Source organism: Eptesicus fuscus, chromosome 2, assembly GCF_027574615.1.
Source record: "Eptesicus fuscus isolate TK198812 chromosome 2, DD_ASM_mEF_20220401, whole genome shotgun sequence".
Classification (NCBI taxonomy): Eukaryota; Metazoa; Chordata; class Mammalia; order Chiroptera; family Vespertilionidae; genus Eptesicus; species Eptesicus fuscus.
This window is the reverse complement of record NC_072474.1, coordinates 53775751-53802751: the sequence shown is the minus strand read 5'-3', so window position 1 is coordinate 53802751 and position 27001 is coordinate 53775751. Positions and strand designations below refer to the sequence as shown.

The 27001-nt window shown below is 38.4% G+C and overlaps 1 protein-coding gene across 2 annotated transcripts in view; it reads left to right on the top strand.

Moving 5' to 3' along the window:
• BMPR1B (bone morphogenetic protein receptor type 1B) overlaps positions 1–27001 on the top strand; it is a 386959-nt gene that overhangs the window by 84335 nt on the left and 275623 nt on the right. The window lies entirely within an intron of this gene.

Sequence of the window (27001 nt, the reverse complement as noted above, 5' to 3'; positions counted from 1 at the left end):
GTATTAATGCAAGAATTTTAGACTAAGAGGCAAATCTGGAAGTGATTTTGCTCCTTGCCTTTTTGAAGAATTTGAATTGTGGTCCCATCAGACTGTCTAGAGCAAGTTAAATTGGGAGGTGAAAGAATTAAGTTTCAAGATGTTACACTTTATGTTACAATAGGTCGTAGTCACTTTAAGTTGTAAAGTAAAGTTGAAAGAAATGTATGTTCTAGTCAATAATTATTTTTTTTAAAAAAAAAACAACAGCTTTTTCTCTTCTCAATTATTCAAGTTAATTTTTGTGTGATTTAAACTGAAGATGGTAGCACACAACATGACAGCTTTCTCATGAGGTGTGTTTTAATGCTGACGCCAATAAGCCGGTCTTATTTTATGTACTGTAGCATACATAGGTCAAAAGCATTACTCCTCCCACATTAATTAACTAGGTAAGACAATTTCAGAAGACCTTGTGCACATTTACTTTTAGAACATTCAAAGATAGAAAGTACGGGAATCCTCATATGGTCAGCTCCTGCGTTCTTGATTTGGTGAACACTTTGATCAGTGTAGTGTGGCAGTTTTGCAGCCAAATCCCAAACCAGGTGGCATAAAGATGATGAACTTTAAAACAGCAGGCTTCAGTGACAAGACTGTTGGGTTTTTTTTAAAGAGTTAATATGCAGTAATAATAATAATTGAGAAATATGTGAAAATAACAATAAAACATTTTTTAGTAACTTTGACCCAGAATGTGAGCAAATGACTTAATAGCATATAAATGACTAAAGGCTGGTGTGGTTAGGATTTCAAAAGGAAATCATTTCCATTTTATCCCATGAAAAATCCTCTTCCTGGGTCTCCAGGAGCTCAGCTAATGATTTGCATTGTGACCAGTGTGGTTTTGGGGATCTTCATCTGTAACTAATTAGAACTGTGTTTTATTTTTTTAATCTGGAATTCCCACCTGGAACTCCGTAATTGGAATAAGAGAAGCCACTTTTTCTGCACTCATTCCCCCTTCCCAAATGGTTCCCTAATATTGCCTAAACTGGGTGAAGTACTGCTGATGAAGGGAGAAATTGAAGGTTGAAAGAATTAACAAAGCTGTTTATTTTATGTACAGATTTCACTACAAAGGGGAAAATTTGGTCGCCTTTGGGAAAGGAGGAAATAAAGTGAGGTCTGAGAATTAGGTGACATAGGCTACAGACTTGAGGAGCAAAAATTGTGTATTTAGAAGAATGTAGAGTCCCAGAAACATCATTAAGATGCTGAGCAAATAAATACTGTTTCCAAAGTAGTCATCAGATGTTGCGGAATGAGATAAACATAATGTCACAAAGGGCAGCTCTTGCGGACAAGGGCCACTTCCTGTTTATTTTTTAATTCTTAGGTCTTAAACAGCAGTTTCACACAATAGGTTTGCTTAAGTATCCATCAAGAAAATGAAAAAAACTGAGGCATAAGGATTCATTATATGAATTAAATTCTTTGTATCTATCTTTGTAAACTTCTATTGGTCTGTGTAGTGAGGTATATTCCTGTTTTTAAGAAGATGTCTGCTATTTATAGATACTCATTTTATTCAGTTTTTGTAGGAGTTTGCTCTTCTTCCTGTTAATAACATTGAGATTACAGTGCAGTAAGTTCTGTTTTTAATAGTTAACATGGAGTTTTGCAGACCTGAGTCATGTTGATGCTATGCATCTCTCTGCCAGTCCATCGTATAATATGTTCTTTAAGTCCACCTGAAAGTTCACTTTCGTATGTCTGTGTGTCTTTTTCTTGTACAGATTCCCATTCTGTTCCATTTCATCCCATTCCATTCTTTATTCTTTCATATATGTGTATAGGTTTTTCACTTTTGTCTTGAGAGATAATAACATAGCATTTAAAAAAAAAAAAGAGGATCATCCTAAGGCAGAATTTCATCCATGTAGGTGAATAGGTTGCATTTACTGCTTATTAAACTTTGGTTGTGAGGAAAGAATACATTTTAGTGGAAATAATGATAGTAGTTGCTAACTTTATGTAGTATTTACTATGTGCCCTATAGTACTTGTCTGCCAGCACCTAATCTTGACTGAAAAGCCTTAAAAGAAGGCAAGATGACTTGGGAGATTCCAAAATTATTTAAAAATTATGAAACTTCTTTAAAAATAAAATATTTTAGTTTAGAGAGTTTTGTGCGTAATAGAAATGGGGCTTCTAGATAGCTCACCATGCTGGATCTGTCTCTGCAGGACAGTGGTTGATGGTAGTCGCCACACTGAGTAACGTGGGGCCGTGGAGGTCACTGAACTTGGCACTGCGGAGTGGTGAATAGCCGTGCTAGGATGTTCTTACCCACCGGGATTCCCTCTAAGATCTTCAGGCTATTCAAACTGAAAGGTGAAGAAATTACTAGCACTCTGTATTTATTTTGCAATTGCTATTTGGTTTCTAATTTGGGTTGTGTATTTTCCTTTAATGTTTCATTTTGACATAATGTATTTTAAAATGGACTTTTCCTGTGGATAAACATTTTATGATATGATTTTTCTCAAGTTCTAGGCGACAATGTGGCTGTGTTTTATTTACTTGAATCATTTGTGATGAGAACCAGACTCAAACTTATTTCAGAAATAGTGTTAATTATACAAATGAAAGAGGCAGATATCTTTGTGGTTCATCTACACATTTCATAGTTGCTCTGTAGTGCATTCCTGTAACCACATCTAAATAATCATACAGCATCTTTTAATGGTGGCAGATATTTTATACTTGCCCATTCGAAGTTGTATTTATTTAATGACTACACAACAATGTGTGGTTTCCAGGCAAAATGAGATTCAGTACATGGGTAGGTAGTATACGGTCAAGAGGTTAAAGGTAATGGAAGATACATTCAGATACACATGAGTTGTGTATTTGAATTGTTCCTTTAATTTATGTAGATTTTAGTTGATATCATATTGGTACTTATAAAAAGAAAAGTGAAAAAGATGGCAGGTCAGGATATGTTCTCAAGCATCAACATTTTGTGTGGGCACAATTCCAGGAGCATGTATTGTAATGGCAATATTGTAAAGAAACAGTAGTCTGTGGCTCGTGTACCCACTGGAATCCTGTCTCCAGATTGGATCTCAGCCTCTCTCCTGTTTTGCATCTCCTCATAGCAGGTGGGAAGTAATGGTGACCAGTCGGAGGAGGTCAGACTAAAATTCAGGATTAAAAAAATTTTGATTATTAAAAAATCACCATCAAGGGACTGTTGAGAAGATTTTGGCAGGCAGGAGTAGCGGTAGAGGGAGGATTGAAAAGTCATTCCGTGTATTAGGATGACTTGAATTCCATAGGAAGGAAATGTTAGTTTAGCTACTATTTCTGAGCCCTGTAGTTTTGTTTTTTGTTTGATATTTTATTGTACATAAAAGTATTTTTAATAGCTTAGTAGCATATGGAGGTTTGTTTTATATGTTACAAATGATAACATACAATAATTTATAGCATTGTTAAAAATTTTCAGGTTTATATGTATATGTACATTCATTCAGAAAAATAAATGTAGATTTAGTTATTTTTACTATTAAAACAAATATGAGAATGTAGTACATATTTCAGAACACAAATCTGTTCATACTGTTTCCTACTTAAGACCTTTCCACAGTTCCCATTGCTTCAAGGTGAAGTGTCCAACGTCACTATCATGGGAGCCTCCTATTTTTCAGTTATTTGTTTGCAGAGCAGTTGCCTGTCTCCAGTTTGCTCCTTCTCCCATTCCCAACAGGGGGTTATGATGTCATCCATCTTCTCAAGCTCTCTACATCAACATAGTCCCATAGCTTTTCAGAGGATGACAATTACTTTTCTCTGATCGAGAAAGTACAGGTCAGGAGAGATGTCCACCAGCTTTATGTCTCCTACCAGCATCCGCCTATATTCCCACACATTCAAACGGCCTCCCCTTCTTTCTCAGCATGAAGAGTCTCCCCTGTCTTAAGCAGTATGCTTATTCAGTCTTTTTCTATTTTCTCTCTTTCTCTTCTTCTCTGCTAACTCCTTCTTTACCAACTCTTTTCCCTTTCAAAACTCTGCCCTCACCCAATGTCAGCCTCTAACTGCTGCTCTAAGTCTCTCTGGAAGGAAGTTGTCTGTGTTCTTGACCACCTTTCATTGTTTATTTCGTTGTCTGTAGCAGGAATTGCTGTTACTAATGACCATTGATTTGCCAAGTCCCATAAACACTCGTGTAGGCCCTGTCATATCCCCTATATCCAGTGGTGCAACATATCGAGCACAATAAATAATAGTTAAATGAATGACATTTTTCACTTAACTTACTTCTCTTCATCTTTTTTATATGACTTCCCCTTCTATAGGCTCTTGTACTGGCTTATTAATATCTGTGTTCTCTATTGTTCAAAGTATTACAGATGTCCCCCCTTTTTTTTTTTGTTTGTTTGTTTGTTTTTTCCCCATTGACTCCTTCCTCCCTGCACCCGCCCCTCCCAAGTTTTTGCCACATTATTGTCTGGTTCCATGGGCTATGCATATATGCATACAAATTTATCTTCAACAATAAAGATAAATTAAAAAAAATAATATCGGTGTTCTCTAGGTTCTGAGAGACCACTTTGTCTCTCACTCTAGCTTGATTTACTTTGCTTTGGGTAAGACTCACATTCACAAACATGCCTCTAGACATATAGCAGGTCTCTCACCTTAAGTCTTGACCCTGGATAAAGGACTTTGGTTATTTTGTGTGTTTCATAGATACCTCAAACTCATTATGACCAGTTTTGAACACCTGATCAATCCCATCAAGTGTAGTTCTTTTATACTATTACCTGTAAGTGAGACCCCTATTAGTGACATCACTAGGCACATAAACACTGAAACCGGAATCTAGTATATTAATTTTGAGTCTTCCTCTTCTTTTTGCTACCATATCTTAGGGCCTTGGTCAATGACATCTCAATTTTCAGCTGGAACGGCCTTAGTTTAGTCTCTCTGCCTGCCTCTCTAACTTTGGCTATCTACGTTTTGTTATTTTAATTCTTTTTTAACCTAAAGCACACTTTTCAGAGTTTCACAGGAATACAGGACATTCGTTCTTTTCTTCTGGAGTAGATTAAAAATACCAGTTTGCAAATCTTTGGGAAAACAGAATTTTTCAGAACCTTCAAAAAGTGATTGACACATTGCTTAGTGTTTATGGCTTAAATATAATTATGGTATTTTTGAAGATTAGTTTTAACTGCATAGTAAGATAATAGTGTACTTCCTTATTTAGTAGAAAAGAGGGCTGACTCCCCACTGTCATTGGCTTAGGGCATGGGAGACTAATGGGATTACATTTCCTTGGAAGGGGCCAAGAAGTACGCTTTGTTTCCAGTGTTGAAGGTTAAGCATGACTTGAACTGTTGTATCTGAGGGAAAGGCCAGGCTAGGCAGAGAAAAGACAAAAGCCAATGTTTAATGCCGTGAAAAGAATCAGGGTGGAAATATTCTTGGAGCATGAAAATGTTTGAACTTATGCAAATGCATTTGCCTTAATCAAAACTATTGCATAAAAAGATGAGTGTTTATGTTCAACTAGTCTTTTTAATTTATTTGGACATATATTTCATCTCAGGGATTCCAAGTTTGGTAGAGTAGACATGATGGATTGAATGTTGCCCTTTAATTTCTTCCTTAACTCATAATTTCTTGTTAGCACGGCTTATGTACATAGTATCATGAGTCTTCATGCAGACATTTAAAAATTCAATGTTAGAGTTCTCTGAGGACAGGGCTAAAAAAAATCAAAACTTGTATCTTAAATTTCTGTAAACCCATTTTTTAAAGATAAGAATGTTGTAATTTGTATAAATTCTTACTATCTTATCCACACATATAAAGGAGGAATGATTTGTTTTGCTACTTGCTAGATGTGTGAATTTCATTTTACTCTTTTCATCAATGTAAAAGATAAAACCTCCATAGCTTTTCTTTTAAAGTCTAGAATCATTATTCACATATTGTATGAAAACAATTTTACACTTTTCCCCCCTTCAAACCTCTTTCCTTTATATTACTAAACACTAGAAGAAAGTCAGATTTTTCCTGTGATGCTAAAATTTCTTCCAGATCATATGCTGAAGTACCCTATTCCTTTTTCCTTTGAGGCCCTTCTTAAATGATCAGATGTAGACTTTTAAGTGTATTTGGCCAGCTCTTTAATCTGAGTTACTTTGTCTAAATTTATACTATTCAGATAGCATGCATCTTCAGTTTTCAGCTTTGTAAATGGGCTATACTTTAACCAGGTAGTATTTCTCTCTCTTTTAGGTTTGATTAAAATTATATGTGTGTTACTTCTGTATTGTATAGGTTCAAAACACCTGCTTGGTTTTGAAATACAATTATTCATTATAAAATTAATGTGACTGTGTTTCTAAGTATGTATACTTTTCCCAATTAGTAACATTTTAATTTATTTTCCTGAGATCATATAAATATCTCTTTTAAAAATTTAGTTTTTATAAAATTGTTTATGTTTTATATATACTTGGTCTTTATTCTTTCTAAAGGTGTGAGGATGAGTGCTTTTGAAAAACAGCGGTACCACTCTCTACTTTGAGGTCTGGTCAGTATTTGTGTAAAGCATAACAAATGTCTCTTAGGTTGAATACATCGTTAGTAGTACTTTCAAGGTGATATTTAGCAAGTCTTATGGGTAACAGTCAAACCTATATGTAGTTTATATGTTTAAAAAGTTACATTGCTAATGAAAGAAGTTCTAGAGAAAATTTAGATTTTTAAGGAAAAAAAAATTTACCTTGTCCTAAACAGCCTTGTAAAATTCTATTTTTATAAATTCTGCCCAGTCTTAACTGAATTTTGCTTTTAAACCTTTGGATAAAAATGCACGTTACATGGGTTCCTGCAGTGTGAACTTAATGCCGTATTTGGGCTTGTTTTTGTGATTTTCTTCCACAAAACTTGGAACACAGTCTTGAAGAAAGGTTTTTGGCTCTCATGGGCCATTATAGTCATACAATAGTTCTTCATCACTGTAGAGTGTCTTACTGATATATCTCTCAGTTTATTGACTTCCCCTTCTCTCTATTTATAGCCAAGACTTTTTGAAATGTTTCAACCAGAGAGAGAGAGAGAGAGAGAGAGACAGAGAGAGAGAGAGAGAGAGAGAGAGAGAGAGAGAGAACATGTTTACCTGGTTATGCTATTTGCTGTGCGATGTTTATGGAATTACTGCTATAATAGAAACTGTCAGCTTTAAGTTATCAGTGCATGTTTGGGTTAATAGCATCCTTAGCTTTTATTTCTCCTCAGTCCTTGTGCTTGTTTCATTATACCTTACACAGTGGAAAATTAGGAAGAAAAAGAAAGGGATTTAATGTTCATCATTTAATTGAACTTTTCTTGAGTAGGTGAAAGAAAACTTTTTTTGTTACAAGGCTTTTGCATTATTTGTGGAATTCATATTCTTCTCACAAAAATTATCCTCTGTTAGCACAGTGATTGTTAATTGCTCCGCAATATTGAAGGTCTTGCATTGGATTCTGACCTTACTCTGGAAGTTTTTTCTCTAAATATTAGATGATACAAAGGTTGACGTAACACAGAGTTTGGGGTTCCCCATGGTGGTGTGGATGGTGTCCGATGGTGTGCTCTTGAAGGACAATTGGGGAGCAGTGGGAACAGCCTCAGCTGAGCAGCTGAGTAATCTGAGTTCTCAAGTAGACTCTTGTTGGCTAGGAGTTTTAGACATTCACCTTTAACAATGATTATTTTTTTTTTTGGGGGGGGGAGAACTATTATATTAAATGATGTATGTGCATTATTTTACTTAATTCTTATAGTAAATGTGAGTTAGGCATTCTTGTCCACGTTTTACAGATGAGGAGAACAGGGTTAGTGAAGTTGAGCAGTTTGCCCAAGATGGCTCGCACAGCCAGTCGCTGTAGAGCTGGAGTTCATACCCAGGGTCTCTCTGACTCTAAGACGTAGCTCCTTACTGCCCTGCGCTCTGCTTCATGTGAAGACCATGTGCATATTGTGAAGCGTAGGTGAGCTGATGTGTCCGTCCTTTGTAAAGTAAGCTGTTCGTCTCGCTATAGTGAAATAGGAGCATATTTGGAACTTGGAACTGTTGTTAATCCCTTCTGCTATTTTTAGGCTTTACATTTATTTCATAATTTTATATGTAAATATTTTACACCATCAGGATGGTTAATATTTTGCCAGTGTCATGTTTCTTGATTTGTGACATATTTGGGTTATTTTTAAAACCTTTACTAAGAGGAAAGAAAATCTATGATTCCCACCCCCACTTTGTATTCCATTGAGTTTTGTTCTGGGGAAAAAAAAATCAGTAGTTTTTCCCTCAAGCTTAGGATTTTCTGGACTTCAGAATTTAATAATTTGTTACATCATTTACTGATAATTGTATGCTGCAGAACAGGATCTTTCACACTTTACTATTTTGAACAATAGTACAAGGTAAAGACACACAGGAAAAGATTAGCTGCTTCAGTAAGGATACTGAGGAGTCAAACAATGTTAAACAACTTAGTGTACTGCCTATACACACAAGCTATTTTGAGTGTTGTGTTTTGCTGAGATACTTGAAGGGCTTATTCAGTTCGGATGCATTGCTGAGATACCCTAAGGTTTGACTCTAGAATGCTTGAAAAATTTCAAATTGCAGGAGGCTAACAAATGAATGCTTACTCATGTTGTAACACTTTTCTATAATTTCCCTCAATTTCTGAGGTTGTCCTCTGGTACCTTTTTTTTTTTTTCCAGTTTAGGACTAGATTTTAAGTACTCTTGATTCCAAGTAATTTGTTTAATTGTCTTAATGCTATCTTTATAATGATTTTAAGCTGCGGCACTGGGAGCGAGGGCCCAGGGGCTGGATAACTGACATCCAGGCTGTGAGGTCTGCTTTCTCTTACTGGCCCTGGGCAGCCTCTGTGACCTTCCCAGGGCAGTTAAAAACATCTTTTAACCTCTAACAGCTTTGAAGGCAGAGTGTTAGAATATGGTTTGGGAATTCGAAAATGATAATTTAAGTAAAAGTGAATGTAAATATTTGTAGACAAAGCTCTCAAGTCTAAACTAGTTTAAATACCCTCTAAAACTATAAAAATTTTTCAATATTATTTTTTTTAATGCAGGAGCAATGTGGTAAAAAAAAAGTCTTTTATTAGTGTCACATATTGAGTGAGGGCTATAAGTCTTTGGAGTAAATATTTTGCAGTTATATTTTTTTAATACAATAGAAGTATATGAAATTATTAACCTTACTTTCTGGTGCATCTGCTATTTTTTGTTATGTTTAAGATTCATCTTTTATTAACAATTTCAAGTGTTTAGAACAGCCCCAAGTAAACATTCAGCAATAGATGATCACTGGTTGCGTGGTGACTTATAAATGCTTTCTGTGGGCATAAAACTGAAGGGTATAATATAATCTCTGCTTCTAAGAAGTTTGAAGTGAAGACATTTCAGTTTCATACTATTCAAAGGTAATACAAGTCCACGCAGACTTTAAACGATTTTGTGGGCGATGCCTTCATTTATGAGAAAGCCAGCTGATGAGGTGGCCACCTCCCATGTGCCTAAACTATACCTGGAAATGTTCTGTCTGAATTTCGCTCCCCTGAAGCCAGACTTCCTGGGTCAGCTTTGGGCAACCTTGTAACAGGGGTCCTGATGACACTCTCTCCCCTCTCTGTTGTCTGGCCAGAGCGGTCTGTTTTTCTGTCATCTCAGGGACTTTCCCTGGAGTACTGACCCCCTCAGTATATGATCCTCAGTCTCCTTTTCTAGGTGTATCTTCACCACTCTTCTCTTATTTGCCTGCTTGCCTGAATTTTTGCTTGTCTCCTTCAAATACTTTTGTGTAGGTTGGATCATCTTCCTGGTCTTTTCACGCCTTCTCTGATTTACTAAATCTTATCCAATCCTGACTTTGTAATGTCATTCATGTTATGTATATTACCTATGCCTTATTGCCTTTAAAAATTGTGATAGAAAGTACATAACATACAATTTACCATCTTACTCATTTTTAAGTTCAAAAGTGTGAAGTATATTTATATTGTTCTGCAACAGACAGCTTTTTATTTTGCAAAACTGAAACTCTGTGCTCATTAAACAGTACCCCATTACTCCCTCTCTCCGGCCTCTGGCAGCCACCATTCGACTTTCTGTTTCCATGTGTTTGATCGGTTTAGACATGTCATATTAGTGGAATCATACAGAATTTGTCTTTTTGTGACTGGTTTATGTCACTTTGCATAATGCAGCATGTGACAGTATTTCCTTCTTTTTAAAGGCTAAATAATATTCCATTGTTATGTGTATACCACATTTCGTTTATCCATTCATCTGTCTGTGGGCATTTGGGTTGCTTTCACCTCTTGGCTATTGTGAGTAATGCTCATGTGGGTGTGCAAATATTTCTTTGAGATCCTGCTTTTAGTTCCTTTTTAAAAAATGTATCTTTATTGTTGCAAGTATTACAGATGTCTTCCCTTTTCCCCCCATTAAATCCCTCTAACCTGCTCCTGCCCCTCCCCGCTAGGCCTTCACCACACTGTCTGTCCATGGCTATGCATCTATGCATACAAGGTCTTTGGTTATTCTCTCCCTGACCGCTCCCCAGCCCCTTTTCCTCTGAGATTCCACAGTCTGTTCCATGCTTCCATGTCTCTGGATCTATTTTGTTCGTCAGTTTGTTTTGTTCATTATATTTCACATGTAACTGAGATTGTGATACTTGTCTTTTTCTGTCTTAATTCCCTTAGCATAATACTCTTTAGGTCCCTCCATGCTGTCTCAAAGGGTAAGAGATGCTTCATTTTTATAGCTGTATAGTATTCCATTGTGTAAATGTGCCCCAGCTTTTTGATCCACTGATCTTCTGATGGACACTTGGGCTGTTTCCACATCATAGTTAGTGTAAATGGCGCTGCTATGAACATAGGGGTCTAGAAATGGGATTGTTGGATTATATGATAGTTGTATTTATAATTTTAGAAGACCTGTCATGCTGCTTTCTATAGTAGCTGCACCGTTTATATTCCCACCAACAATGTACAGGGGTTCTGGATTCTCCGTATCCTCTCCAGTGCTTGTCATTTTCTTTTTTTTTAAACAATAGCCATCCTCATAGGTTGAGGTGGTGTCTCCTGTGATTTTAATTTGCATTCCCCTGATGGTTAGTGATGCTGAACATCTTTTCATGTGCTTATTGGACATTTTGTATATCATCTTTGGAGAAGTGTCTATTCAGGTCCTTTGCTCATTTTTTTTTTTTTCTCAAATTAATTATTTCTGCCATTGAAAACTCCAAATCAACTAGATGGGTTTTAATTTTCTTTTTTTTTCTTTTTCTTTTTTTTTAAATTTCTTTATTGAATAAGGTGTCACATATTTGTCCTCATCCCCCCATTCCCATCCCACACCCCTCCCCACGGATGCCCCAACCCCCAGTTGAACTTAACCGTTGGATAGGCTCATATGCATGCACACAAGTCCTTTGGTTGATCTCTCCCCCCTCCTCCCAACCTCCCCTATCCTCCCTCTGAGGCCCGATAGTCCGATCGATGCCTCCTTGTTTCTGGTTCTGTTCTTGTTCCTCAGTCTATGTTGTTCATCATTTCCCCTAGATGAGCGAGATCATATGTCACTAGATATATACTTATAAGAACTGAATGTGAGACGAGCAATAATAGTTATGCTGACAGGCAAATGAATCAGTCTGTAGTGAGTTTCTTTCTGGACCAACAGTTCTTTTGAGATCCAATTTCAATGTCCACCAGTTGCTTATTTGTACATGTCAGCACTGACCCCTCAGCTCTGGATGGTGGACAAATGGTGGTAACGGAGGTCCGACTCACTCTGGTTTGGTCTCGGCCGGACCCAGGGGCACGGCTTCACCCGGACTAAGGTGCACGTGGCCTCACCCAGACCCAAGGGGCGCGTGGCCTCACCCGGGCCTGGGACCCAGCCTCACCCGGATGGATCCAGGGGCACACGGCCTCACCCGGACCCAGGATCCGGCTTCACCCGTACCCAGGGGCGCAAGGCCTCACCCGGACCCAGGGGCTCATGGCCTCACCCGGGCCCAGGGACCCAGCCTCACCCGGGTCCAGGGGCGCGTGGCCTCACCCGGACCCAGGGGCGCGTGGCCTCACCCGGACCCAGGGGCGCGTGGCCTCACCCGGACCCAGGGGCGCGTGGCCTCTCCCAGACCCAGGGGCGCGTGGCCTCACAAGGACCTAGGTGCGCGAGGCCTCACCCGGATCCAGGGACACATGGCCTCACCCGGACCCAGGGGCGCGTGGCCTCTCCAAGACCCAGGGGTGCGTGGCCTCACCCGGACCTGGGACCCAGCCTCACCCGGATCCAGGGACACATGGCCTCACCCGGACCCAGGGGCGCGTGGCCTCTCCAAGACCCAGGGGTGCGTGGCCTCACCCGGACCTGGGACCCAGCCTCACCCGGATCCAGGGACACATGGCCTCACCTGGACCCAGGGGCGCGTGGCCTCTCCAAGACCCAGGGGCGCGTGGCCTCACCCGGACCTGGGTGCGCGAGGCCTCACCTGGACCCGGGACCCAGCCTCACCCGGATCCAGGGACACATGGCCTCACCTGGACCCGGGGGCGCGTGTCCTCTCTCAGACCCAGGGGCACGTGGCCTCACCTGGGCCTAGGTGCGCGAGGCCTCACCCGGATCCAGGGACACATGGCCTCACCCGGACCCAGGGGCGCGTGGCCTCTCCCAGACCCAGGGCTCATTTTTTTAAAATTGGATCATTTTTAAAATTGATATGTAAGAGTTCCTTATATATGCTGCATATAAAACCCTTACAAGCCATATAATTTGCAGATATTTCCTCCCATTCCATAGTTTGCCTTTCCATCCTGTTAATTGTGAAGTTTTTGAAGTTTGGTATACTTCCATTGGTCTAAGTTTGCTTTTGTTGCCTGTGCTTTTGCTATCATATCCCAAGAACTCATTTCCAAAGTCAATGTCATGAAGCTTTCCCCTTATGTTTTCTTTTAAGAATTTTAGTTTAACTCTTAAGGTTTTTAAATCCATTTTGAATTAATTTTTGTGTAAGGCAAGGGTCCAACTTCATCCAACTTCTTCTGCTTGTGGATATCCAGTTTCCCTAGCACCATTTTCTGAAGTTTCCCCATTGAATGGTCTTGGAACCTTTGCCAAAGATCACTTGACCAAATATGTGAGGGTTTATTTATAAGCTCTCTATTCTGTCCTATTGATCAGTATGTCTGTCTTTATACCTATATCACACATTTTTTCTTGGCTTACTGGAGATTTTTTTTTTCTTTTTCAGGATTGTTTTGGCTATTTGGGGTAGTGCCTTTAAAAGCTGTTGTTGGCATGTACGCGTGTGCGTTTTGTTTTTGTTTTCTAAATTATATTTGTAATATCTCCATATTCAAAAGAATCTGTTTTGCTTGTTTTCTTTCTCTGAAAAAGACCTCGGAGTTGGGCATTTCTATAAATAGAGTCTTCAAACAGTATATAAAACAAGTTTTTATTCATAAGTGGCTTAAAAGCAATCCTATATAATAAAAGGCTAATATGCAAACAGCGGAACAACCGAACAACTGGTTGCTATGAAGTGCGCTGACCATGAGGGGGCGTGGGAGGAACATGGCAGGCATTGGCTGTGGTGGGATGGTAGAGCAGGTGAGCGGGGGTGCCAGACCAAGGCGGGGTGCCGGTCGCTGTCATCGGGGAGAGCCTCTGGTGGTTACTGAAAATTCTTTGCTTCTGCGCGCCACAGTCCCCCAGGCGCTTGCACCTGCAGCCAGTGCCAGAACCGCCACTTGCACCTGCTGCCAGTGCCCAGCGCTGGTCCTGATCACTCAGTGCCATCAGTGGGTGCGAGTGGCGGCTGCTGGCCCTGATCTCCCCTGAGGGCTTCTCCACCTCCCCCTGCTCCTGAGGGGCAATTGGGGCAGCAGCTGCCCCTCACACCCGCTGACAGCACCGGCCCTGCTTGCACCCACTGCTGGTGGCAGCCCCAATCGCTCCACGCTGTCAGCAGGTGCGAGCAGGGCTGGTGCTGTCAGCATATGTGAGCAGCAGCGAGAGGGGGCCTGCTGGCAGACGGGACTGGGGGCCACGGTAGGAGGGGCCAGGCAGGGGCGTGGAGGATGGGCCGAGACCACCCCTGTGCCTACTGCAGCCTCGCGGCCCACAGTTCCTTTCAAGGTGCAGAAATTCGTGTACTGGCCCTTAGTACTATAATAAAACCAATAACAACAACAAAAAAAAGGCTAATATTATTTGTAGCTTATTCATGTTTGTGTCTCCTGGACATGTTGCAATGTCTGGCATACAACAATTATTTAGAAAAGACTAGTTGAATTACTGCTGTAAGCCCCTTTTCAATTGAATTTATGTGAGTTGGATTCTCTGGTGAAGGGCCAAGTATTCTACTCATTATCGAGGTGTTCAGCTGACTGATCCTCCAAAATAGTTGAATTATATATACTCAGTCCATGTATTCTATTTGTGTTGGATGGAATGAATGCAGCTGAGTAGTGAAAATGAATTTTCACTACAAAATAAGCAAGTGAAGGAAACGACAATGTCTGAATACTTGTCATAATAAAATATATAATTCTTAGAGATTTTCTCTGAGAATATAAATCAAGACTGTGAGGTAAGAGGATAACAAGTTTTCTGGTGTGATATGAATTAAAATCATTAACCGTATTTCAACCAAACTTTTCTTTGGTGAATTGAAAAAAATCAGTGAAGATCTAGATTCTTAAAAAGTTAGAACATAGCACAGGTAAAAAGTCTTCCTCCATAACGAATGTGTTTTTCACATTTATTAAAGCCCTGATGTATGACAGGAAATGTGACTATGTAATTTCTTTTTGCTGTCTGAATTCAGCCCCCTAAGCAAGGAAAAGGTTTCATATTTTTAAAAAATTCAACACAAACAGCTAAGTTAATGAATGAACAGCTGATGTTTACTTTTCTTCAAATTGAGCACCTCTGGTACTCCTCATCATTTGCCTCATTATCAAACCCAGATTATCAGTGCTGTAAAGTGGTTTACAAATTCCTGAAATTGAACCAACATTGCTTCCTGTTAGCTATATTCTCTTATGATATGGTCATAGCAATTTCTATATAAAATCCCGGATTTCTATAGCAATTTCTATAGAAATGTCCTAGCATCTGTCATTGGGTCTTGGGCATTCTGCTTCCAGAGAATCAAGGCAAATTATCATTGAGGACTAAGGCATGGAGTTTCTCTGGAGACTCAGTGCTTACAGTGAGAACTATCACCCCAGTAGATTGTCCAACATAAAAAGATTCCTGGCATCAAACAAACAGTCCTTAGTCCAACAGTTTCCTTTTATCAGCACTGCTATCCTTTCGATTTTGCTGTTAGAAATCACATTTTCACCTCTATGTTTTCTTGAGTTTAAGTTTCTAGAAAATGTCTGAAAGACATTGGGGGCCCTGATCTAAGCCATGCTCTCTTACTCTTCTCAATTTCACAGAAGGTTGTTAGTTTCCTACAGTCAGAATTCACTTTTTTAATTCTTTTTTGGGGGAGAGGGGCAAAAAACCAGCATCATGTGATTTAGAGATTTGTGCTTGACTTAAGACTTTTACAAATTATTAGTGTTTGTATCTTTTGATAGTCATGAGTACCCCACTCTTTAGGAAAAGAGATTATTATGGGAAGATGGAAAAGAGAAGAAATAATAAATATTTTGCTTTTTAAAAGTTGTAATATTGGGTTTTCTACTCAGAATCAAAATTCCTGTCATATAGTAAGTAGGCACTCAATATTTATTTGTTCATTGCACAAATAAAAATTTAATGTAATGATCTTGAAAATTATCTAATTCATTGCATTAATCATACTGAAGCTAACATTTACCATTGACTATTAGGCATTTTCAAAACACTGTGACTTTTTACAGATGAGGGGATTAAAGTCCAGAGGAAGTTCAGTAACTCATTTAAGGCCAGGATGAGACATGTTTATCAATTCATTAATTCCTAGTTACTTGTCAGATACATACTCTGTACCAAGACAATGTTTCTTTTTTTTTAATATATATTTTTATTGATTTTAGAGAGGAAGGGAGAGGGATAGAAGAGATAGAAACATCAATAATGAGAGAGAATCATTGATTGCCCCCTACTGGGGATCGAGCCCACAACCCAGGCATGTGCCCTTGGCCGGAATCGAACCTGGGACCCTTCAGTCTGCAGGCTGGCACCCTATCCACTGAGCCAAACCGGCTAGGGCCCAAGACAATGTTTCTAAGTGAGTTGGTCTCATGTAGGCATTTCAAGCAAGACTACCTATTCTATGTAAGCATTTCAATTTGATGCTCTTTGTAGAGTGCTGTGATTTATGTTGATTGTACCATTTATTAATAATTTTTCTTTGTGATTGGAATACTTTTAAACTTGCTATGGCTTTAAAATACAGGGTTAATAAAAACTACATCAACTAATTTCATATTTGGCATCATAACCCCATGAAATTTTGTTTTTCAAACTATGAAAATTTCTCTTTTGTGAATCTAAATCAAGGTCTCTCCTGATTTTGGGTTAAATATATTATATTCTAACAAAATTCTATGGTAACTTTGAATTAACTGTATATAAAATTGATTTTATTTTGCATTGGAATTGTGGGAATTTTATTACACTAAGTCTGGCAGTCAAATCACTTTCTCAATAAAATTCAGATTTTAATTTGTTGGCCTATTTAATCTGATACTGCTATAATGAAAAAGTTTTTTATAGTCTTATTTTTGACCTTACCTGACTACACAAGCATTTTGCTTTTAGTCTTCTTCCTTATTCTATGTCTTTCTTGTTTATGTCTTTTAACTGGAAAAAGATATTCATACCTAATTAAGATCTAATCGTGGTTTATACAAATTTTACTAGAATGGGATATTGGTGATGTGAAAACTAACAAAGGACTATGAAAATTTTATAATTTGTCTTTCTATATTTAGGCAATAAAGTTGATTAGGAAATTTTCTAGATGAAAATATGGTTTATTTACTCTTAAACTTTGTGGCTATCCTTTCAACTAAAATCTGTGATTTAAATAACATCCTTTAATTACAGGCTTATCTAGACTTTATATTTGCTTTTTATGAAAGATGGCAGTCAAACTTCATACAATATCTGTAATTATATCATACTAGAGGTTCGGTGCACAAAATTTGTGCACTGGAGTGGGGCGTGTCCCTCAGCCCAGCCTGCGCCCTCTTGCAGTCTGGGAGCCCTCAGGGGATGTCTGCCTGCCAGCTTAGGACTGATCCCCCTGTGGATCGGGCCTAAGCAGCAGTCAGACATCCCTCTCTCAGTCTGGGCCTCTTGCAGTCCGGGACTTCTTGCTCCTATGGCCTGCCTGCAGTGGAGGTGGGAGAGACTCCTGCCACTGCCACTGCGCTCGCCAGCCATCAGCCTGGCTTCTGGCTGAGCGGTGCTTCCCCTGTGGGAGCTCACATGACCACTACCCTCCTTTCCCTCCTGCATTTGAGTGGCTGCCCCCTGGTGGTCAGTGGGCATTATAGTGACCGGTCGTTCTACCATTCGGTTGATTTGCTGCATATTAGGGTTATATTATATAGGATGGAGTGTACTATACAGTAGGTCCTTGGGTTATGTCGGAGATCCGTTTCTACGGCGTGACGTAACGCAATTTTCGCCATAAGTCGGAACCCACCTATATAAGCACCTACATCACTCACATGGAGCACATACACAGCAGTAATGAAGTGAAACAGTAAAAAAAATTTAAAATAAAGATAACTATTCCTGACCTTTACTTATGGTAAATAAATAATAAAAAACATAAAGCACATATGTACATACGTTGAAATGATGGAACTTTTTTTAATAAATAAATGGGAGGTGGTGATGTAACCACGAAATGACGTATGTGAGTCCGATGTAACCCAAGGACTGCCTGTATTGTTTTATGTTTATAAGCTAGGAACTCAAAAATTAGAGTTTTGAGATACTATAGTACAAATAGACATTTACCCCCAATTTAATTATTACATTGGCTCTGCATTTGAATTGATTAAAAGTCACCCATACTTTTCTCAAGCCAATAGATTGAAACTAATAGCAACTCAATTTTCCCCGCTTTATTGACAGGTTGGAATTCAACTTATTCTTTCTTAGATGTGAAAGGAAGGGAAGGTCATTTCATGCTTTGTTGGTAAAATTAAGGTCATAGTAATTATTAAAGAATTTAGAATGTTTGTTAGGCATCATTTTTGCTTTTTGACATTTTGACTTTGTGGTATGCTGAAGGCAACAGAAAGATAATATATTTTATACAATGAATAGAATGTACAATTGTTCCTTTAATTAGCAGTAAAAACACATAAGATAAGGAAACTGATGTAAATCAACAGGACAAAGTGGATGTCGATATGTTATATAATGAGAAATTAACTTGTACCTTTCATTTGAAATGTTAGCTTACACATTTAATCTGTTCAGCAAACATTTACACTCTTGGTAATAACCTTTTCCAAAATATTGCTGATATCATCACAATAACATTTTTAGAATTTTGCTGTTTTCAGGCAAATGCAAGCCATTATACTTTCAGGCCAATAGTTCTAGTTGGCTGCACTCATTTGAGAGGGCAAATGTGAAACAGGTGGTATGAACCTCAGAGGGCCCAGCCCTGAGGAGATTGCCATCGACCTCCGTGACTCTTCTTTTGGAGATTGTTTTCTAACCACTTTGTCCCTGTGTATAGCTACTTTTTATAGTGAGCTGTAATGTTCGGGCAATGTTACAAATACCTCTTATATTTTCAATTTCGTCTTTACAACAACTTGGTAGAGACTATACTGTTAATATTTTCCCATTTTAAAGATGATGAAACTGAACTTTGGAAGGTTAAAGAAAACCTGTCCAAGATTACCTGGCTAGTAAGTGATAGAGCTGGGACGAAGTTACCACTGTGTGATCTTTATTGCTAATGTTACACCGAAAACCTGTGATGTCATTTGAACAGTTACCCACTAGCAGACTGTTGGTTATCACATAGCACTGACAGCTTCAGCTGCAAACTCACATTCTTGGCCAAATCCTGCATTTGGGTAAAATGCTGTATTTCTCACATCTCTTCATTTTTGACCACCTAATTTGTTTTCAGTCAAAAACAAATATATAAATATTTCTATGGGAATACCAATATTGACTCTCCTTTAAGTTAATCTCCACAGTTCTGTTCATGCTTTTAAAGAAATAAATTGTTGTAACGAAAGTGAGAATAAGATTCAATAAAGGAGAATAGAATTTCCTATTATGTTTTCTATTAAAAAAATTGTTCTGGAAAATGTTTTCTTTATTATTTTATGCTTCCTGGAATATTTGCTTAATATTACAAGATTAATGGTAAATTCTATGAGAGGAAATCACTGCATATTTCTTTGAAAATGAAATACTTAGGAGCATGAATTAAATGCTTGTTTGAGTGAAGAAGTTCACATTCACAACATGATAGGTTTCAGACACAGGAAACTCTGGTAAGAAAATCTTCTGAGGACAGAGTGTAGGAGACTGAGGAGATCTGAACACCTGTTCACAAGGGCTATGTCTTTTTCAAATGTATTCTACAGTATAACTCTATTGAAAGGCTTATGGATTCCAGTAAGTGTTTAGTTGCTGTCTTTTTAGAGTTTTCAAAAAAATTACTGAAATTGTTCACCCTTAAAAAAATATATTTTATTGATTTCAGAGAGGAAGGGAGAGTGAGAGAGAGATGGAAACATCAATGATTAGAGAGAATCATTGAGCATCCTACACTGAGGTACTAAGTGCACAACCTGGTCATATGCTCTGACCTGAAATCAAATCGTGACCTCCTGGTTCATAGGTTGACACTCAACCACTGAGCCATGCTGGCCAGGCTCATTTGCTCTTTGTAACTGCTCTTTCTGGCCCTAACTGATTTGGCTCAGTGGATAGAGCATTGGCCAAAGGGTCCCTGGTTCCATTCCGGTCAAAGGCATGTACCTCTGTTGCAGGCTCCTCCCCAGTCGGGGCCCTGGTCAGGGTCAGGGCTCGTGTAGGAGGCAAACAATCGATGTGTTTCACATCGATGTTTCTCTTTGTCTTTCCCTCTTCCACTCTCTAAAAAGAAATCAATGGGAAAATATCCTTGGGTCATGACTAATAACAAAAAATATTGCTCTTTCTGTAATGAAGATAGTGCCATCCACCTGGTGGCGGCTACCTGAATTATACATCTAGTACAGGGAGAAAATGAGAAGGCTCTAGAACAGTGGTTCTCAACCTTTCTAATGCTGCGACCCTTTAATACAGTTCCTCATGTTGTGGTGACCCCCAACCATAAAATTATTTTTGTTGCTACTTCATAACTGTAATTTTGCTACTGTTAATGAATCATAATGTAAATATCTGTGTTTTCTGATGGTCTTAGGCTCTACAGCAGCGGTTCTCAACCGACCCACAGGTTGAGAACCACTAGCAGGGTTGCCTAAGACCATCGGATCTACAGCAGCGGTTCTCAACCTGTAGATCACGACCCACAGGTTGAGAACCACTAGTAGGGTTGCCTAAGACCATCGGAAAACACAGATATTTACATTACGATTCATTAACAGTAGCAAAATTACAGTTATGAAGTAGCAACGAAAATAATTTTATGGTTGGGGTCACCACAACATGAGGAACTGTATTAAAGGGTCATGGCATTAGAAAGGTTGAGAACCACTGCTCTAGAAGCTTCAAACCTAAATCTCTTGTTATTGACATCCTACTACACCTAAGGTGAATAAACACCTCTTCAACATGAGACAGAAAGTGTTAGATGAAGATAAAGAGCAGTGAATGTGAATTAGTAGCTTTTAAGGATCTGGATGTCAGAGAATTTATAAGTCAATTTACAGAGGTGCCTAACTTGCTCTTAGGAATTGGAGAATAAGTGAAATCTTAATGCAACTTGAAGTGAGAATAAGAATTTTTCATCAGGTGCTTCAATGAGATTGAGCCAGTTCAGGTTCTATAAGAAAAAAGAAAAGATGAGAACATGAAAGCATTGATTGACACTTGTTCTGTGTGAACATTGCAGGATGAGCTGGTTCATAATAATGATAGGAAGATATGCTTTATATTTCCTATATCTTTTCTAATAACATGAGCAGTAGCATTATAAGAGTTACACTCCTAATGTGTTTGACTTTAATTTACCACAGCGAAGTCTATCAAAATTTTTAATATCACATCTGATCAAACTTTTCCAGAAATAAAGTGAGAAGAATTCTGCCAAAATTTTTTATATCATTACTAAACATAATTAGTAAAGTTTTCAGAAAGTTACTCATTCCATATTTATAAAAGATTCCTTTGCTAGCTTTAAAGTAACTATTTTAAAACACAACAACACAGTTTTAAGAATGAAAAAAACAAGGCAATTTAGAACTATTATTGTTACTGCTCTTTGGGCTATCAATATAACTTAATTTTTCTCCCCCCAGGTTAAGAGTTTTGAGGTTACATTTTCAACTTGGTAAAGTCCAGGACATTATGCCATTATACTGAAAACTCGACATTGACTTGGGTATCCGAATCATGGAAATTTCCTCTTGGGGAGAGATGGTAGGAGAGCGAGCCAGAAACAATAGGTCTTGATCTGGCTGCTGTCTGCTTCCAAAGTAGAGCATCTGGGGCCCGGGGCAGGGCTGAAGTGCCAGGATGAGGAGTTTGGAAAAAGTTTCATTCATTTATGAGTCATGTTCCAAGTTGTTGATGGGATCAGGGGTTGGCTTCAGGGTTGGGATTTCTTGCTAGTCAGTGAACCAGAATAAATCGGAAAAGCAGGGAGAACCTCAGCCTGTGAAGCAGGCCCTCATCATTCTGCTGGGAGTGAGGATGCCTACAGACTCCTTTCCCAAGGAGTACGATTTAGGACAAATGGAGACTATAGGTTTAATCTTGACCCCACCCTTCAGTATGTAAGGCTTCTAACACAGTGAACTCTGGGAGTTGCTCAGCTCGTAAGTTAAAATGTCGCTATATTTATAAAACACTGAGAACAGGAACATAGGAACTGAAATGCATATATATATTTTTCCCGCGATGGCAGCTGTCAAATGTATTGAATTTCATTTCATATATGTATTGTCTAGAAATATATTTAATCACTTAAAATATTTTTATTAGTGAAAATAATTCATGTTTACAATAGAGATAGCAGAGGTAAAAGGAATTTTACTAACTCAGGACTATTTATTTAAAAAAAAACAAAAAACACCTGTCGTGAACCTATTGGATAGCCAAGTTTGGAATTATTGGCATGAAAAAGGCTCGTATGTTGCCATCTTTTACTATTCTTTCTCCATTGAAGGACTGGGGAGGAGGAGGACAGCTTTCTGTGGATTGTTTAATTTTTTGTCTTTCTTTCCATAGAGGAACATTTTCTTAATAGCACGCAGAGGGAAGCATGATAGTCTTTATGCCTTCCCTAGTCCAGGAAGCAAGAACTAGTCTATCACCAGACGCATGTTTTCATGTGGGAACACATATAGCCATGCCTTATCTTGGAAACAAGAAACAGTATTCTCCTCAGCAGAGTTTAGCTTGAGGGGGTGAAGATTTAACTGGAGATTTGCCACTTCACCTCTCCCTTCCATTATTGTTCTTGTTTGTTAAAAGTGCCTTCTACTTGCCAGGTACTATGCTAAGCATTCAGGGAACATTGCTTCATTTCTAGTCAAGAACTCTTTAAAGGAGAGGAGATATTATAATCTATTCTTTTTACAGATGATGAAAATCAGAAGCAGGGACTTTATTTACCACATTCAGATAACCTGGCGGGAACTGGTTGAGTGGACCTTTGGATTTAGGTCAGTCTGACTCACAGTACTTTGAAAAGATGCAGTGTTTGTGGATTTCAAATAGGGTTATCAGACTTCTTCAGAGATCTTGATATCTGAGCAAGATTTCAGGAAAAATATTTAATGCATGTGTTATTCAAAGCACTCGACCAGCAATTTAATGGGACAGTTTTGCAAATGCACAGCTTTTCAGGGAGGGGAAAAGGTGAAAAGAAGGAAGAAGGGTTCCTTGGCAGTTGATAGTGAAGGGGGGAAAGGAGGAAAGGGGCTACATTTTGGATTCTATAAAACAAAAGAAAATCACCGTGATCTTTCAGAACCCACAACCCTTTTCCCCCTACCACCCCATCAAATAAATAGACAAGTGAACCAGACTACCCAGCTAACGTGCCTGCATCATCGGTGCATATCACACATCATCTGCATATTGCATTCTGTATTCAAATATTCCAATATCACCAGTCTAACAGGAGGAAAATAAATCTATACAGAACTAGTGAGCAAATCAGGAAATGAATTTTTGCACAAATCAGCAGGGCAATTGGTTGGAGGAAAATAACTCCCCTGCCCTGAAAACAACCAAGAAATGGGAAAAACAAACAAACAAACCTATGTCTACACTCCAAACAGAATTCAATGGACTCAACAAGTATTTAAGTATATTACAACCCACCTTTAATCAGATGTTTTAAAACTAAAAACAAATTGGGAAAAAAGCAAGGAAAAATGAAAAATAGTATTGAACTTAGGAAATAAGTGGAAGAAAAGGAAAAGTTATCCCAAAAGTAAAGAAAAATTAAAAGGCACCTAAGGGAGAATATACGCAAATGAAAATTAATAAAAGCTATCAAAGAAAGACAGGAAAAGTACCAAGAGAATGCAAATGACATAAAGCAGCAAAACAGATCAGAGAGCAAGTAATGAAAATGGAGGACAGGCAATGAAGGAATAATTTGAACTCCTGAAGAAGAAAAACAAATTTATGTATAGAATAACATAACTTTTAAAACTATAGTACAGGAGAACGTTTAGAAATAGAAAAAAAAAAAAAAAACACCCCTCAATGTCTGCACATCAAAAGTGTTTACAAGGGAAATTTAACCTCAAAATATCAACTCTGAGATTTAGCCTATAATATACAAAGGCAAAATAATTAGACTGGTTATCAGACTTTTCAACATCAACATACAAACAAAGCCAGACAACAGGGAACAGTTTATTATTATCATTAAACTCAATGAAAATAAGAAAAATTTAGTCCTTCTGAATACTATCCCAAATCTTTTAGCATAGCAAACAACGAACATCAAATGTAATAAGTTTTACACAATTGCACACATTAATGACACATTTCAGACTACATGTATCAGCCATAACAATAAATGTGAATGGGGTTAAGTCAGTTAAAAACAGTTTCATTTTGGCACACAAAATAAAACCCAACCCTGTACAATTCTATTAGAGAAACACCTAAATCAAGATGATTTTAAAACTCCAAACCTAAAGGGATGGGCGAGAGCATATCAAGAAAACTGGCAGGGGTCCTGTTGTCAGACAGTGGCATTCTAGCCTCAAAGCTCTAAGTGTAACAAGGAAGGGCACTTTAAAAATATATATTTTTATCGATTTCAGAGAGAAACGGAGGAGAGACAGATAGAAACATCAATGATAAGAGAATCATTGATGGGCTGTCTCCTGCACACCCCACACTGAGGATTGAGCCCTCAACCTAGGCATGTGCCCTGACCGGGAATCGAACCATGACCTCCTGGTTCATAGGTCGATGCTCAATCATTGAGCCATGCCAACTGGGCAAGGAAGGACACTTTTAATTCTAAAAGCCACACTCTACAATGAAGTTATAATACTTATGAGTGTGAATTTTCCATATAACCCTACAACAATCCTTATGGAACAAAACTACAGGAGAGGCAAGAAGATAGAAAGAAACCCACTGAAAATTGGTGACTTTAGTACACCACACTCAGCACAGGACAAATCAAGTGGACAAAAAATTAGTAAGGAGATAAAAGGTCTAACAACATAATCAGCAGGGTGGGCCTTATTGATATATACATATATATTCATATATTCATATTATATTCTATACTCTGACAGTAGAGACTGCATATTTTTCTCAAGTGCCTATCACATGTTCACAAAAATTTATCACATATCAGTCATTAAGAAAACAGCAGTTGCTTTCATAAATTAAAAATATGGCAAATAGCTTTCGATCACAGTGCATTAAGATCAACCAAAGTGCATTAAGATCAACCATGACTTGTATGCATGCATAGAAGCAATGGACACAGACACTAGGGGGGTGAGGGTATGCGCTGGGGTGTCGGGGTGGCCGGGGAGAGGTCAGTGGAGGCAAAAGGAGACCTATGTAATACTATATGTAATACTTTAAACAATAAAGAATTTTTAAAAAGTAGAATTTTATAACAAAACATATTAGGGGCTTCGAAGGAAATAGAAATGACCAGTTTCCAGAGAGAAGACCAGGAGCTATGCACCAAGTTTGTAGGACGGAAAGGGTATGAATCTTCATTGCTGTCAGGGTCACAGCGCTGTTGAGTTTAAGAAAAACCTGCCATATTAGAATTGAATAAAAATTATAAATGGGCCAGTCCCGATGCCTAATTCAGTAAAATTCCTATGTTTCCTTTTATGTGCCAAACATTTTGTGTACAGAGATGCAAAAGAAACTCTTCTGTGCCTTGGAGAAATTCCCAGGGCATGTACTGGGTAATTATAGTCATTATGACAGTGGCAGAATCGACTGAGTACTACGGGAGAACACCCAGCATCTAATCGAGTATTTCTACAGTTTTTCTGCTCTGGTCAAACTGGGATTTCATATACTAAGTAGAAGCCCTCCGTACCCTGTGTTGTGTTTCTGCTGTACCTTGTGGCCTGCCTACTGCAAATCCTGTTTCACGGACTGCACGTAGTAGGCATTCAGTTCCATTAAAACCCAACTGATGGTTTTTATTGATCTCACTTTTGCAGCTCATAAGTACTTTGACATCGTTTTATTTTGTATGTTTCATAACAATCCTTTAAGTAAAAGAAGTGGTTGTCACTCCGCTTGGTAGAGGAGGACCTTCTTCTACGCAGGTGTTTTCTGAGCTGCTTCCTGCTCGAGGAGCCCCCTTCTCTTACTGATTTTGGCAGAGCAGTGAGATGGCCACTTAAGTCTTGTTTTTATTGGTAAAAAGTAACTTTAAACTTTTAAAAAATTACTTGAGTTAGACTTGGTTTAGCCCAACTGGAAAGTCCAAATTCGAAAAGAAGAGAATATTTCCATTCATTCTGTCACCCAAGTAAAACCCCCTTTCCCACTTTGGTCCCTATTCTTTTTGTCCTTTCTCTCCCATTTCCATAGAAGCTTTCTTTCCTCCTCTTTCATGTGCAGCCTCTCCGTGTGTATAATGATAGAGATTGAATGTATGCACTGTTCTTTTACATAGTGTGATGGTGGACCAGGCACAAGGATAGGTTACAGGTGGGAGGGTAGAGGAAGCCGTGGAGAAGGTGACTTCTGATCTGGGAGGATCTTTGAAAGGTAACCACGGGGAAGAAGATCATGGTAGGTCAAGTTCTCTTATTACAAGCACAGGGGTAGGGAACTGTAGATTGTGTTTGGCAAATGCAAGCAATAGCGACTATATTATTCTTCCTTACACAGTGGCATGAATAACAGTACTGATGGTGAGACTAAGTGCTTTCTATGGACCAGGCCCTGTTCTGAGCACCTTGTAAACATTATTTAACTCTTTCCAATTGTATGAGGTAGGTGCTATTATTAGTCATGTTATGGATAAGGAAAATAAAGCATAGAGAGATTAAGTGGTAACTTGGTACAAATGACCCAAAATTTCTAGGCTACTCCCAATTTCAAAATTTGTTTAAGATTATTTACATGGGTCTGAATTGTTTCATTGGATTTTATTGTTAGAAAAGTTACTAATGATAGATCTCTAAGGAAGCCACTTAGTCCGTTGTTTCTTTCACTGAAAATCTGACATTTTACCCATATTGAAATATTTTAAATTTTATAGTACACAGTAATAAACTGAAAT